Source organism: Strigops habroptila, chromosome 12, assembly GCF_004027225.2.
Source record: "Strigops habroptila isolate Jane chromosome 12, bStrHab1.2.pri, whole genome shotgun sequence".
Lineage (NCBI taxonomy): Eukaryota > Metazoa > Chordata > Aves > Psittaciformes > Psittacidae > Strigops > Strigops habroptila.
Genome location: NC_044288.2, coordinates 24,382,526 through 24,399,225, shown reverse-complemented (window position 1 = coordinate 24,399,225; position 16,700 = coordinate 24,382,526).

Here is a 16,700-nt window from a genome sequence, read left to right as displayed (position 1 = left end):
AGGGGATAACTGATAGTGAGCTGGTATGTATAAACGTGGCAGGGGATTGCTGAAGGCTTAAGCAATAAGTAAGTTAAAAGAATCAAACGAGTTGCACTCAAGGCAGCCTTTTTTCCCCAAAGGACAGTCAGATAACTCAATCCTGTATCACTGGGCAAGACATAAGACATCTTCAACTCAAAGCTGTATTAGAGAGTCCTAAATCACACCAGTCCCCCAAACAGTTACTGTACTTGTCTTACCATAACCAATGAGCAGAAAGGCTCCTTCCAAGCCTGATTTTGAGAATGAGTGCAACTTATAAACTGCAAATTCCCAGCATAAGCATTTGTCTAAGTCAGTCTCTGATGGGACATGAAGAGGCTAACTCCTGCTCTTGTGAGGAGCTGCTTTGACAGAGCTGGTTAAATTAACAACTGCGCAATGAGCACTCCACAAAGGTGAAGGGATTGAGCTGTAGAAATATTCGGAAAGTATATTAGTGAAACATCAAATTTCTATTTATTTCTGAAAAGATACTGAATAAAAAATAACAAACAGCATCTTTATAGGATGATTCCCTAATTCACATTGATTCTTTACATCTCAAACGCTTGAAATGGGGGTTTAACTTACAGAGAATGTCCAGCCACACCAGCATTAATAAATGCATTGTGAAACTATGGCAAAAGAGGGAGCCATTCAGGGGAGATCTCTTTAACTCTCAGCAAATGTGTCTCAATCCCTATGGTGGGAGCAGCAGCAGCATTGTGAGAACCGCCAGGCACAGAGCAGCAGAGGAAGGCAGCCAGGGGCAACACCTCCCAGGCCTGCAGCAGGGCAAGGAGACACACTCCCCCTCCAATGCAGCACAGAAACCCTGTCATTCAGGAGCACCACGGCTTGGGCACTGGCCTGTGCCCAAAACCTAAGGAAGATATAGACAGAAGGATAAAACCTATTTATGAAGAGTTCAATTTCTGATATGCTTCTGGTGTTAGAGGCCCAGGCCCAGAAAGAATCTTGAACATCAGCCCAAGGCCTTCATTAAACTACATTGTTAATACCAGGGAAGATAGCCCTTAGTACAGCACGCAGTGGAGTAACACCACAGTGCATTTTCACTACTACAAATTTAACTTTTATATGTCCCTATGTTTTACCTAGATTCTTCCCTCTAAAACCTTTTGCATTTGAAAAAGCTAAGCAGAGCATTACCCAGATTAGGCTTGCCTTGTTTGCTTCCAAATGTAACTTGTTTTTTCATGGCAGCTGTAGCCCCTGTCCTCAAGCATGCAGTATGCCAAGATATGAGATCACCATGAAGTTTTTAAGATCAAGAAATACCTTTGTGACATGACGCTAAGATTGCATTTGATGGACAGCTACAATTTCTGTTTATAGCATACCATTCCAAGGAAAAGATACTTTTCTGAGCAGTTTAATTTCAGTTTTATTCAGCTCATTTGCCAAGAAAATGAAATGCTGCCATAGCACAATATTTTAATGTGATTTATATATTGGTATGTGATAAGTCAATGTGATCACATGTCACAGAATATCTAATATTCACTTCAGACTTTGACTTCTGTTTTCCATAACTAAACTATGCAAGTAAGGAAAAGCACTGTACACAAATTTCTGACAAAGGTACACTGTAACTGGATGTAATGAATAACAACAGAAAACCCAAAACAAAACCCCAGAAAACTCCATCACAAAGCTACTGGATATTTAATACTGTTTCTTCTGCCTTGTTTGCACATTTAATACTGAGAAATGGTATTTTTGAATGAGGTACTTCTGAATATTTGATCAGAAGATCAAATTCCACCAGAGTTTTACTTGAACATCAGTTACTAGCACCATACCACTTTCTGTAGAATAGAAAATCAGTTACAGGCTCTGGATGCCGAGCTGCTGATGCACGGGGTAACTATTTCTATATTGACTGGCAGACACGCACATTTCACTGCCCATTGTGAAAGCCACTGTCTGAAAACGCAACATTGGTCCCAAGTAAACCCTTCAACCAGACTAGGACACAAATCCTGGCTTTTATTCCCAATCCACAGTTTTAAAGTACTTGAAAATCAGAAGTTTAATATCCTACCTGTAATGCTTATATTCAACCAACTATTGCACTGAATCCAGACTGGGCATAGTCAGTACAAACTGATCCTTAATACTTTGGTACTTGTGTAAGCATAAACATCATGTAGTACTCCAGCAAAATTTCAAGAGCCAGCTTTAGCATGTGCATTTAGAAACACTTCCCTTTGGAAGTGTAGCTCTCCACTAACCTTTTGGTAATACAACACGCTCGAGGAAAAATACGTAATCGCAAGCTACTGAAAACAGCAAGAACTACATTCACCAATACAGGCTCCATACTCAGTATAAGCACAGTATTTCCCAGCTTGGTATTAAAGTTATACCAGACCTATAAGTGCATTCTGCTCATTTCAAGTCATATTGCAAATGCCTACAAACTCAAGTACATGGTGATTATTTCCAATAGCTGTCTGTTGAGACCCATGTTAAAGCAACAGAAGTTTCTGTACCTAAAAAACAGCACAACAAATCATGAACGGAAATTTAAATACCAATTCTCCTCTCATTCATTCTCCACTATAAACCAATTGCTAATAACCTAAATGCCTTTCACTGACAGATCTGCTAGCTAGACCAAGAAAAACAAAGATACATTTCTAATGAAGCTAAAACCCATCAGCCACTGATAGCTGCTTTTTACAATTCTACTTTTGAAACTTGCTTCACTCACCTGTAATTCCAGAAGCAAGATGACTATATGCAAAGACAAAGGAGGAGGCAGCTCTAAGAGCTAATGCAAGTTCTATGCTGGAGATTAGCTGCACATAATGGACTAAAAATTAAAGAAAAAAAAATCAGGAAAAAAAAAAAAACCCCAACGAATTGTCCAGTAGCCAAGATATGTCAGGATCTAAATGACTACACTAAAGGCTGGGATCTTCAGGACTCCTGAGGAAAAGCAGGTGCTCAACATATAACTATTTCAAACACTTGTTTGAAGATGCCAGCCAAACAGATTAAACCCAATGTGGTCCAATTCATTTTGACTCATATTCTGTTGGAAGGAATATTAATTGCATAAACTTTTGCCAGTTTTCTGCCTAAAAATTAAGCACATTTGATTCTATTCCCCTGAAGGAAAAGTAGGAATAAAGTAACTCCATCATTACAAAGGTGTATAAGGAGTCAGCATAAGTGTGCTCAAATAAAATGAAACTGTGGTAAACAACTGACTCAGTGGGTGAGTCTTCCTACTCCTCCCATCACATTTAGAGTTTGCCTAAGGAAAAGCCTTAATTGAGGCTTGCTTTCTCAAACTGGGAAGCGACTGCCAAAACACTTTGTGCTAGAAATTAACAAATTAAAAATTCCAAAAGCACCTTAAATAAATTATCTAAGATGAGGGAAGCTTTTAAATTTAAGGTAGGAGCTAAATTTTATTTAGGAGTTAGGCAGTCTATGTTATTCTTCTAGCTGGTAGTGTACTGTACTTGTGTAACGTGACAGCACAGAAGTGGAAATAGTATACCCAATAGGTTTATATATACCATACAAAGGTTTATAGTGAAAGTGTAGCTAGTTTCATAGACTCATTCTATTCCCCCACTTTAGGAAACAAAGCAATGATCATAAGAGCAATTGCTTATATGTATACACTATCTCCAGAGGCATGAACCTTTCAGATTTCAAGCCAACTCTAAGCATAGTAACTCTTCAGTTCAGGTTTCTAATACACTGAACTTGAGCTAAAAAACTTCAAGCACAGCTACAGGTTGGGCAGAGAAGTGATTCAGAGCAGCCCTGGGAGAAGGACTTGGGGGTGTTGGTTGATGAGAAACTTAACAAGAGCCAGCTTCAGTGTGCACTCGCAGCCCAGAAAGCCAACCGTATCCTGGGCTGCATCAAAAGAAGCGTGACCAGCAGGTCGAAGGAGGTGATCCTGCCCCTCTACTCTGCTCTTGTGAGACCCCACTTGGAGCACTGTGTGCAGCTGTGGTGTCCTCAACATAAGGAGGACATGGAGCTGTTGAAGCAAGTCCAGAGGAGGCCACGAGGATGATCAAGGGGCTGGAGCACCTCCCGTATGAAGACAGGCTGAGAAAGTTGGGGCTGTTCAGCCTGGAGAACAGAAGCTGCGTGGAGACCTCAGAGCAGCTTCCAGTATCTGAAGGGGGCTACAAGGATACTGGAGAGGGCTGGCTTCATTAGGGACTGTAGTGACAAGACAAGGGGTAACGGCTTCAAACTTAAACAGGGGAAGTTCAGGTTAGATATAAGGAAGAAGTTCTTTACTGTGAGGGTGATGAGGCACTGGAACAGGGTGCCCAAAGAAGCAGAGAATGCTCCATCCCTCGCGGTGTTCAAGGCCAGGTTGGACAGAGCATTGGGTGACAAGGTTTAGTGCGAGGTGACCCTGCCCATGGCAGGGGGTTAGAACTAGATGATCTTAAGGTCCCTTCCAACCGTAACTATTCTATGATTTTATGTCATATATATACAATATGATGTTCGTATCTGTTGTTTTATTAGAGTTTCACATTTTGTGCTAATTAATGAATTTAATTTCAAGCTTCATTGTACTTTTCATTAATTGTCCACCTAATCAGCGGCATTCTTGAAACCATAAGAGTACATTGAATAGAGAACAAAAATAGGATAGCCAAGAATTTCTTTTTAGGATCATATATAGTTATGTGGTTCAGCTCAGAAATATAAAATTAGGCTGTCCATCTTCCAGAATTATGGCTAGAGACCCAGTTAAGCAAGAAAATTAATGACAACTGGGACAACAGCAGGGAGATGTAGCTCAAAATCTAATTAAAAGCTAACAGACGTCATAGGTAAGATTCCTGGATTTCATTTTCCTGTTTGAAATTTATGTATGAAGTGTGCCCATTTCTTCAGGCCTCAAATTTCTTGCAGTCACTGAGCATCAGTATAGTACTAATAGTAAATTGGAAGCCAGAGCAGAGATTCAGATATAAAATGCATGGGGTTTCAAAAGATATTTTGTGGTCAAATACAGATTTTTAAAATCTTGTAGTCAAAGCCAGAGAAATAGTGAATAGCATACAACAAGATAACAGATTGCAATAATCAAAAGTCACATTGTTTTGCTAGCAAATTGCTTAAGTAAATAAATGTTGTCAACTGTAAGGACTCTATGCCTCTCGAGAGTTAGGTTAAAATCTTAATGTTCAAGTCTGTTAAGTGTGTAAAATGAACAGCCTCAACAGAAGGCACGAGGTAACAGATGTCTGTCTGTCCTGGGTTCAGCTGTAGCAGTCATTTTTCTCCTTTTAGTAGCTGGTGCAGTGCTGTGTTTTCAACTTTAGCCTGAGAACAACGCTGATACGCTTTCAATTCTCCTCCCCATCCCTCTGGGAGCAGGAGGGGAAGAAGGCAGGAAGTGAGCGAGCGGCTACATGGTTCTGAGTTACCGGCTGGGCTTAAACCATGACACTGCCCTAATCAATTACATGACTTGGATACTTTCCTCCTTCTCTCCCACCCCCCCCCCCAAAGTGATGGGAGCTTTTAAATGAACAGCTTCCAGGTCAGGTAGTACAAGCAGCCAAATGAACCATCTCTATCTCAACCTGACAATTGATTATGATTTTTACATCTGGCTTTGATTAGTTTTTGCTTTCGAAGTTGGTGCACAACATCGCATTTGATACCACTGAACTCTAGAGAAGCAATGAAGACTTAAGCCTAAAATGCAGCACTTTGCAAAAGTTATTTCCAACTGAAAAATAAAATTCTAGTAGCTCGTTGTACATACCTGCTCCAAATACATCTTTTCTAAATGTACCTTCTAGAAGAACACTTACATACCAATAAAATCATGAAATAATTTAGAAGTAACAACTACTTTCTGCAGAATAGTAGCTTTTAAGAACAGTCCTACTGAAGACTCTAGATTAAAACCAGTTTCAGTATAACTTTCAACACAAGGCTACCTGGCTTCAGAGAACAATATTTTAGGATTGAGCAAGCCTCTAAAAAGTTTCTTAGAGCTTAAATGCATAAGAGATGGATTCTAAGGACCCAGCTTGAAGACTGTAAAGATTAAAGCTTTACATCTTTAATTTGATAACCTTGCCTTTAAATTCATTATACAACTAAAAGAAAACAGTAACACTTTACATGGCTGAACAGACCTCAAGGCAAGAGAAGTGCCTACTTCCCTTGGAAGCAAGCTTTGCTATGCAATACTATCTGTAAGATAACAAATACTAATTGTTTGGTTTATGCAATATATACCTCTTTCACTCCTTTCATTCTCCTTTTTTTTGTACACTTGCTATTCCAAAGACAGATCATAAATATCTCATTAGCCTGTGAATATCACACTTTGTAACAAGCTAGTGGCACACAAAGTTATCACGTGCCTGTCTGATTATCCACCTAAACTGTGAACAGTGTGTATATATATAATGCCTTACAGCTGAATAACAGGTTTCCACTAGATTTAAGCTTATAGGAGTCTTCTGTGTCAACATGTAATTTAAAGAATCAAGAGATTTATAAATAGAGAATAAGCAAGAGTCAAATATCAATTATGTGCAAAGACTTAGCAGAATGAATTAATTCATAACTAACAAAGTAGATGACAATTTTAAAAATTAACAGCTATTGACAGGAATGCAGCTTGTGCTGAGAGAGAAGAGGCTGATAAAATGCTGAAGGTAACTGATATTTCTAATCTCAAAATTTTCTGTAATTTAACTGGTAATATCCAAAGAGGCCTTTATTCAAAAATGTTTCATGGAAACCTCTGTGAAAGAGAAGCTGTTATGAAATTAAGACTTGGGTAAAGCATCCCAGTCAATTCATTATTGTCTTCTCTGGCAAGAATTACTATCCTGGGTATATTGGAACAACTAACATTACAGTATTTTTATAGCATGCTAGTCTTAGCTTAGCAACGTAGTTTGCTTCTTATCCATGTGAAAAGCTATCCAGAGTTCTAAACAAACACAAGAAGCTATTGAATTTCACTCCAGAAAATAAAACTTGGCACCTTGGAGGAAGCTGCACTCAGCAAGGTGAAAGGTGCAGGCAGCCCCATGGGGTACTGCAAGTATGAATCATTTAGTGAAAGGAATAAAGAAAGGTACATTTACAGCAAGTAAACTGCCATATCCTTCAATACTCACTGTAGGGCTAATCATACTTGCAGGAAAATATAGTAAAGAAAAAACACATCATCTTCCATGACATAAATGCCCCAAGACAATATGATACTATGCTTAACAGCATAAGTCATCCTAAAGGAGTCTACTGTCATCCTAGATGGTGAAGGAGAACTGATGTAGGGTTGTTCATGCCTTGTTTTGACAATATTTGTAGTAGTCATTTCTACCTCTGCAGAATCTGTCTACTCTAATAATAAACTGCTGGATGGAGCAAGAGCAATATTTTAAATCACCCTGGTTCCAATAGGTTGGACACAGACAAGCACCCTTTACCAGATGTCTAATGCTCATCTACTTCCAGAAGAGAAGGAAAAACTCCTCACTGTCTAATGTGTTATATTTATCAGCTGAAACACATTCAAGCTAGACTAGCAGTGCCAGTCTAGATTAAAATAAACTATACCCCATTTGATTGTCTGGGCCCATGAAATCTGGAATGGAACTTAGTTGTAATGCAAGTAGCTTACCTAGAGGAGCATCTGTTAATGAATAAGCAGTTTTCACATATTCTGCAAGAACACGATGAAGTTCTGGTTTTGGCTCTACAGGTTCCTGCCTTAATAGGCAAGAGTAAAGAGCTTATCTTTCCAGAAGCCTAGACAACCTGCAGTTCTATACAGCTCCACAAATTTAACTCAGAGGGTTTGATCTAGAGAAATCTACTCATACAATAATCTGGTTTAACTTTTAGTATAACTCTTCCACATCTGTTTGCTCTGCAAAGGAGTAAGCAAGTATATTAGTATGTCAAAAACTCCACTCTAAACAAACCTCTTCAACTGATATGACAGTTTGATTTCATATAAAAGCTTTATCTTCACAGCAGGTAGTTATTTGCTGCTATGCTGCACTGAACAAAACATTACTTAGCTAGCACAAAATACTTACATATCATTCTTCACAAAAAAACACAGGGTACTACCCAGGGAAGCACTAGTATCTTTACTTCCCGTGCCTCATCTACTGACTGTAACCTCAGCTGACAGACCAGTAAGAAAACCAAGTCTGCAAATTCCAGGAAAACAAGCAGCACTTTGGAAGAGCAAGCACCTGCCATTGCTGGGGAAAACCAGCTCTAGAACTGTACAACAGTACATGCCAAACATGAGAGAGAAAGCTTATAAGCCATCATAAGGTAAATACACAGGAAACCAAGATTCATTAATTTTGTTACTCATGCAAATAGTACTGGTTTGTAGCTGTCAGCATGTAAAACCAGCCAAAAACCCAAGAGAAAAACAACCCTGTGGACAGATGAAACATCTTGGCTGTAGGCATGCAGGAAAAGATATGCAAAACAATGTTAATGATAAAATACACAGAAATTTTCAGGATGGATTGAAACAGAGTGGTACGTGTACTGTAATTTTAGATTACTCATAAGAAATGGAGAAAGGCAAGGTCCAGGAGTCAGCCCATCTGTAGGGATCTGTCCCTACTATTCCCCGTATAGACTCCAGTTTCCTAACCAAGTTCCCTATATTGGGCACTTCAGCATAAGCAGTTCAAACTGTTCTTCACTATTTTACCAGTTGAAGACTTGTCTGTAACCATTGTTAACCATATTAGTATTTTTCAGAATCCCTTTGTATGTAAAGCCATACCTATCAGAGAAGTCAAAACCAGTAACTGCCCACCTTAATTTATCATAGTATCAAAATAAAAATTGAGATTTGCACTTGGAGAAAGACAGTGACATCCAGTGGTTCATTACTTAGTCAGTGACATGTTCTAAAAAGCTATTTTCAGAACTATTTCCTAAGTCCTATTACTCATCTAAATAGGATCATTTAAATCAAAGCCAGATCCCAGCTGCTCAAATCAGCACACAATTTAAAACAGATCCTAAGACATTACAAAGACATTCTGCATACCACAGGAAAAATATAGGCTTATTGCAAGCTTAATATTGCTATTCTTAGATATGATCAGTGTGAAAAAAATATCTCTTCACACTTAACATAAAGAGCATTTGACCTCAAATGCCTAACAGAAGTTAGCTATGTTCTTATTGCTATGATCAAGAATAAACGGTTATTTAATGACTACATGCATGAAAGTTTATGCTAATTTCTATTTCAAGTTCTGTATGTGTATATCTTACAGGAATAATATCTGAATATATTAATTGTTGCTAAAAGAAAAGACCAAGTAGCCCAAATCTTTTCACTAAGTTGCTTGTGCTCAAAAAGCTACTTCATTGCTTCATTTGGGCCACGTGAACAAGGGTGCGATACCTGTCACAGGTAAAACTTACCACATTTTAAGGTTTGCCCAGATGATCAAAAAGTTTAACAAGTAGCTTCAAAATATACAAATAGTATTTTATAAACCTGGTACTAGCCAAAATGAAAATAAAGAACAGCAAATATTTCAAAAGCAATAAAAACGCAAGGAACTAATGTTGAAATCAACCTCTGATACTACTATTCCCAGCTACACAAAGTACATGATCGTGATAAGGACTAGAGGAGAACCCAGGTAAGTCACTGAATTTTAACTTTGACCTTTTTATTTTCATTGTGTTCATTTATGTTTTAACTTCTTTCACCTTACTCTTCAGTAATGAGGATCTTTTCAAGTAGAACTACTGCTTCCCTTCACATTAAACTCATTAGCAGAAAATAGCACCCCAGTAGTTTGGGAGAAGTAGATATGCCTTAAAACATTCTACAATTGGGCAGACTCAATCTAGCAAAAATTGGTCCTGAATACTGAATATAACCATTTTGCTGCTTTCCTGAGTTAATCCCTAGCAGGAAGCCTATATATTTCAAGAAAAGAATGTTTCAGTGCTCAGAACTGCTTGCATTTCCACTTAAACTGAAAAAAGCATTTATGTGTCATTGCTGCAATTTGCCCCAATTCACATTGGCATTTTCTAGTAAATGTTGCCCAAGTTAAGACTTAGGCAAGAAAATATATGTAACTGGATATTTTAGCATGACATCACAATTGGTATAGAGTGGTGTTAGTTTTTCAAAATGGTAGACTTGAACCTAAAAAGCCCAAGACTTAAGTCAGAGTAGATTATCTAGGCTAAGTTTGGCTAAAGTAAGACTTTGTAAAGGCTGATACACTGCTTCACTAAATGACACAGTAAGTTCCATGGTTGGAAAGCTTTGTGCACCACATATTTCAGGCCATTCATACATAATTTGTCTGTGCAAAAGGATTAATTGTATTACTAAAGACACTATAATAATAAATACAAAGCATCAAGAATGGTTACAGGCCATCTTCCTTGAAGCACTTTGTAACTTTAATATTGAGTACACTCAATATTAAACAGTTCGTTATTTTGAGATACAACATTAATACTTAACAATAAAATAAAAGTAAATTGTGTTTAGAATTTTAAGATTAAAACCAGACTCTAAGTTATTCATCTGCCAGTAAAGCTATTGATTGGTATAATTATGTAGCAAATGAAGTTGAAAATACATCAGAATATCTTACCAGGCAGGGCAAATACAGAAAAACACATATCAAAGTGATTGGACCCTTCAAAAGTGACTATAAGGGGAAAACAATTATACGGGGGTGGAGGGGATCACAAAAAGGTTGTTGGCTTTGTTTGGGGTTTGGTTTTTTGGGGTTTTTTACAAGCTTTTTTTCAGAAGTTTTAGAAGACATACCTGCTTATTGGCAAGACTTCAACAGCTCACATCATTTTCAGCCTGCCAGTCCCAGAACGAAGCTATTTGGTTGCTGTGGTTGAGGATATGCTTGTAAAGTAGTAGGCAAGCAGGCAGTTGAAAATAGAATTAGTTAGTGGTTAACTTTTAAAACATCCATTTCTGTCTGATTCAGGCAGACTCATGTCATGCTGTACAGCTCTACAATCAGAACAGGACCACTTAATCCCAAATGGCACCACATAGATTTTTCTCAAGAGTAAGGAAAAATCCATTAGTTTTACCTAATTAAATACTTGAGCTCACCTTTTAATGAGGACAGAGACCAGCATTAAAAAGTCACAAGCATTTACTCATGGAAAAACTAGAACTGAAACAGGCTAAATAACTGCAGCTCAATTCATTACTCCTTTCTACTATAACCTAGGATACATTTACTCAACTCAACTGATCCTAAGTATTCTACAATTTTCAAACCTTCAGTCAGTTGTAAAGCAATAAACCTCAATCAATGAATACGTGACCCATTATGCTCCATGCGTTCTCACCTAAGATGGCTATAAGTTATCTACATCTCAGTTTATAACACCATTTTTCCACATAACATGGGACAATGTTCAAAGCTTAATTTAGACCCTTTTTGAACACTTCATGATACTATGTTTAAATAATAGCAGGCCTTAAAAGTAAAATACACTCCTTGAACCTTCCAATGCTTATATACCTAAATACAGCTCTTAAAGGTTACCACACTTGCTTTTTGTTTTTATTCTTCGTCTTATGTATCAGAGCTATATAATCCCAAAACATCATTTTCAAAACTAGTTTGTAGAGAATAAATTGATAAAAAGCAGATTAACAAGAAAACTAGCACCATCTTTAAACACCACGTTAGAATAAATAAAGCTAATGGTAAAAATGAAAAAAAAAAAAAGAAAAAAGGAAAAGTCAAAACAATCTCCTTTGTGTTGTATATTCACACAGACCACACAAACTACCATATCTTCAGGGCAAGTAAAGATCTTTTCTAGTGGGCCTGAAATCAGCTCCAGGTGAAAGCTAAATGGTTTTGATAGTGAAAAAGCTAATAACCTGCAGCCTGCAAAGCTGACTTTTCCCTCCAATTGATTAGAAATGCATGGTACCAGTGCTAGAATTATTGTCCAGAATGAAGCTGATTTGTATAAAATTAAATTTAATCAAAATTAAAGATAATTGCCCTGTCCAAGTGCTTACTGAAGAAAAATGCAGTCATGTAAACGAATTCGAAACATAGCTTTTGTCAAAATGAAGCCTTATCGCTTCATTAATATTTAATAGCTGTCACCGGCTTCTCATTATACTTCTTTTTCACCAAGAAAACTTCTACGGTGGGGATAGAGGAGTGCTGTCCCACCTGGGAGAGGCTGCAAGCGGTGGAAGCAAGCAGCAATTAGGCGTAATAGCCACAAGGTGGTGCTGGGGGTCTGCGGCAGCACGGCAGCCGGCGGAGGGGCCTCCGCACCTGACACTGCTCCTCGTTACCCTGGATGGAGTGAGAAATTGGCCTGTAAAAGCTACGTGGCTGGGAGAACGCCGGCCAGGTTAACTACCATGACACACACGGAACTTAAACAGCATATGACTGCGTTAGGGACGCTCTGCTATTAGTGAGGTGTATATATATAAAAAAAATAATTTTAGTAATTTATAAGTAGTTTCAGTAAACTACTTATAAATAGTAAACTACTGTTTGGGTTAGTTAATAGTTGTACAATTAGAACTTTTAATGATGATGTCTATATATATATTTCTATGTCACAAAATGTAGCTTTTAAATACTCATTTGATGTTGTTACCAAAATGCTTTTCTGTGGAAGAAAATAGTATTTAAATACTGAATTAACTATATATTAGCGCAGTATGTTGAACGATGGCTGGTGTCAACTAAGCAAATTCATAATTCATAGAAAAAAGCAGTGGGGATTCTGAACCACCATTTAATTACAGATTGATCTCAATGGATATCTGACTTTCCATTGGATATGAAGTTAAAATGACTTGTCCAGGTACTGCTTAAAGGAGGAAAAGTTAAAATTAATTTGAGTTACACTATGTTGAAGGTTCTATTGCATGTTGATTTGGTAAACTGGTTATGAGATTGAGCAAGCTCTAGAGCTACCAGGTATAATCAAACAAAACAATCAACTCTATAAAGTTAGTACTATAAATAAAACTTGTATCATTATCTTGTTGGTTTTATCAATGTCTTGCAATTATGACTTTAACCATGGTTATTTAAAGAACTTGAAAGGTACAGCCAATTTAACCTGATATTAATAAAAAAAACACCAAAAAACCAAAAACAAACAGGAAAAACGAAAGTATAGTTTACAAGCTGCTAGTGGAGTTATAATGTGGATTTCCACCATATTTTGACTATAAATTTATATTCTGAAGATGAAGAATGTATGTATTCATAATTGGACCCCTTGGTTGCATAAATCCAGCGATATTATTGTGAGGCTCCTGACCTATTCAAATAAGTAGTAAAAAATATAACAAATCTAAATAAAAGTACTGGAGAGAGTACCTGAAAGCTTGTATTTGAAAGCCTCTTACACCTACTAGCCAGATTTTTGCCAAGTAATGATGTGAACTCACAGAAGGCTGGTTAAGGTTAGAATAGTAGAAAAAAGCCAAACATCTTTGTTTAGTGAAGATGAAGTCATTTGGATGAGGTCAGTTTCTAATAGTTTAGAAAGGATTAGAAACAGTGTGTTACTGGCCCTCAATCTGTTGCTGTAATTAGTGAGCTATGTGAATTCCTTACAAAACAGCTTGGGTGTTAGTGTGACTGCTCTTGGATTTCACAGTAATAAATTAAAAAACATACACCTGTAAATTCTATTTAATTGCAGGTGAAAGTGTCTCATCAAAAAAAAAAACCAAAAAAAACCCAACCCTCAGAACAGTTTAACATTTACCAACTGAAAAACGTGGAAGGGGTTAAAACTGAGCTTTTGTGACATTCCACTAGCAAATAAAGTAACATGACTTTAAACTGTGCAAAATTGAGTGTTCTTAAATACTTAAAAGCAAGAACATGCACAAAAAAACCCCTCAACAACCTAATGCTCCAACAAGTTTTGATCATCCTGAGCCCTGCATCTCTTGTGCCAAAATGACTTGCACAGCTACACAACTGATGAGGTGCTTCTCAATAGGCTGCTGTTACTTGCTGGCTCCATATACCATTTGGGATCTCAAGCACCATTAGTTAACACGTTTGTCAGCTCATAAGTGATTTTGAGCAGCTAGCATGGAATGACTGTGGGGGCTTTACAATGTCATTTGGTTTTACGTAGATAAAGGCAACAAGCCCCCTGTTCAGAGGGTTGGGAGGGGTCCCCAACACATCTACTTGTATGGAATTTTTGCCTGCTAGCATAGATGAGACTTACAAACCACACATTTACATTTTACACAGGCTCAGCAGTGCATAGACTTAATTTAGTGATCTAAAATGTCAATAAACAAAAGTAAACATGCTTAGGAAACATTTATGCTTCAGTAACTACTGGATTTGTAGAATATTAGGAAAATAGCTGTTATTGAGGTCATAAGCAGGAGAAAAGTTTCTAAGAGCAAATATATAGTTGTAGTGGCAAGCAAGGGACTAAATACAACCCAAACTGAAGAGAAACATGAAAAGTAAAAGTCTTCTCATAGCTAAGTGGGACAAAATTTATTACAAATGATGGACATAATGACCTGATCATTCTATACTCTTAAGGTAACATCTATTTCAAAGCTAAGTACAACTCCAGGTTTATACCCAAACTATAAATATTGGTACAATGAAACTATTAGATATCCTAACGCTGGTGAATGACCTTGTAACAGCCACCCCACTAGACAAATCTGTATTGCTGGTAAGCTATTAGCAACTAATGTGTGTGTTTTATACTCACAAGACGTAGATGTCATCTGTAAAACAGTATCCTAGTGGATGCCAGTTCAATAGGAGAAAGAGAACAGTTCTGAAGATAAGGACATGTTTTAAATAATGAATTGGTTACTTGCACCTAAGCTCCTAACTCTATTTTAAAGGCATAAATGGAAATTCTAAGATGAGGAAAATACTATGGAGTTTCTACCATATTTCATATTTCAGCTGTTCCACATGACTGTGGAACCAAAGGTGTGGGGGAAGCAGCAGCTATTTTAACCGTTTTATGATTTAGCATGCTACAGCAGTTAACTGATCTGGTGGATTAATCATGTGAATACTTAGCATTTACAATGTATTTTATATTTTTCCAAGATGCACTCTATTAACTGTCCAGAGAATTATATGGATTTGTTAAATAAGTCACTGTTAACCTTGTTGTAAAACAAGGGTGTTTAGCCGTGGGTATTTGGAGTGGTTAATCACATGGTGAATGCAACAGAATCAGGATTAGAACAGGATTCTCTTGTTTCCTAATCCTGTTTTAATCAACTTGGCATTTTTGCCAGTTTAGACAAGTCTCTAACGTTTAAACCCATTTCTGTTTACAAAAGCTAAACTCCCATTTTGACAGAAGGGCAGAAGTAGTATCATTTTGACAGTTGTAGTAGTTTTACTGGCTTCCTTTGTAGAATTTTACACTATGTGCTTGTTTTCCAAGCCCTTTTTATCTTAAGACATCTATTTCTGTCCTGGTTGCTCCAAATAGGGTCGTTATACTTGCATCTACTGAAAGCCTGTTGCTTGAATTTAACCTTGCATTAATGGAAGCGTTTTTCATTAAAGGCAGAATTTGCCTTCTATGCAATGGCTTTTATTAGGAATGTCGCATTAAACATGAGAATAAACGTTCCACACTTGCTGACGTGGTTAGAGAAAGTGCAATAAATATATGAATTTTGCAGAACAGACTAAAAATTTAACCACTGCTTGAAAGGTAAAAATTACTCAGGTTCTCTTTTGGGGCAGAGAAAATGGCACATAAGATAGCTGTGCTTGGGATCTCAACCATCAGAACGGCATAGTGAAAGGCTCCAGCTAACTAATTTTGTTCATCTTTGTGGATATTACTGAGATCTTCAGCGGCTTAGAAAATCTGTGAGCTCTGGACACTATGAAACCCCTCCCTGATGCAGGAAGCAAAGATGAGTAGAAACTAGAGCAAGCCAAGGAGAAAAAACAGGAAGTTAATTGTTTGGCTGACAGGTGTGCTACAAGCACTGTAACTTGTGTAGCTCTTACAGTTTGGATGTTAACCTCTACAGGCTCCAGAGAAAGGTCTGGGTCAATAAGACGGCAACATTCCTCAGGGGCAGGCGGCCTCAGCAGCGCCTGTTGAGGACAGTGGGCTGTGGGGTAAGCCACACTTATGCCACTCTACTACCAGAATCAAAGCTTCTCCTACGGAATATTGCGCAGGAGGAGCAGACTGATCCTCTGCTTTGCAGGTTTCCCAGATAACACGTAGCACTATGTACACTTTGCCTTTCATCACTTACTCTGCGTGTTTCCTTTTGAGTGAGGTGGCACTGCCTGCGGCTCTAAAGCCAGGCACATCCTCTGCACCTCCAGTCTCCTGCGTTCTTGAGCAGCTACGGCCGGTCACCTACAGCTGGGCTGCTAACTTCGCTGCCTTCTCTTTCCTTTCAAATACGTCCCGTGGTTTCTGCGCTAACGCCCTTCCCTACCGACCTCACCTGCCCACACCACACCAAGCTTGGAGGAGCGGCTCCTATGCGACACACTCTAGAGGAACAGAGCGGCACCTCCCGCTCCTCACAGGACCGCTCCCGCCCCGCGCACGCGCGGCTGCACCCGGCGGGCGGCAGCACCGCG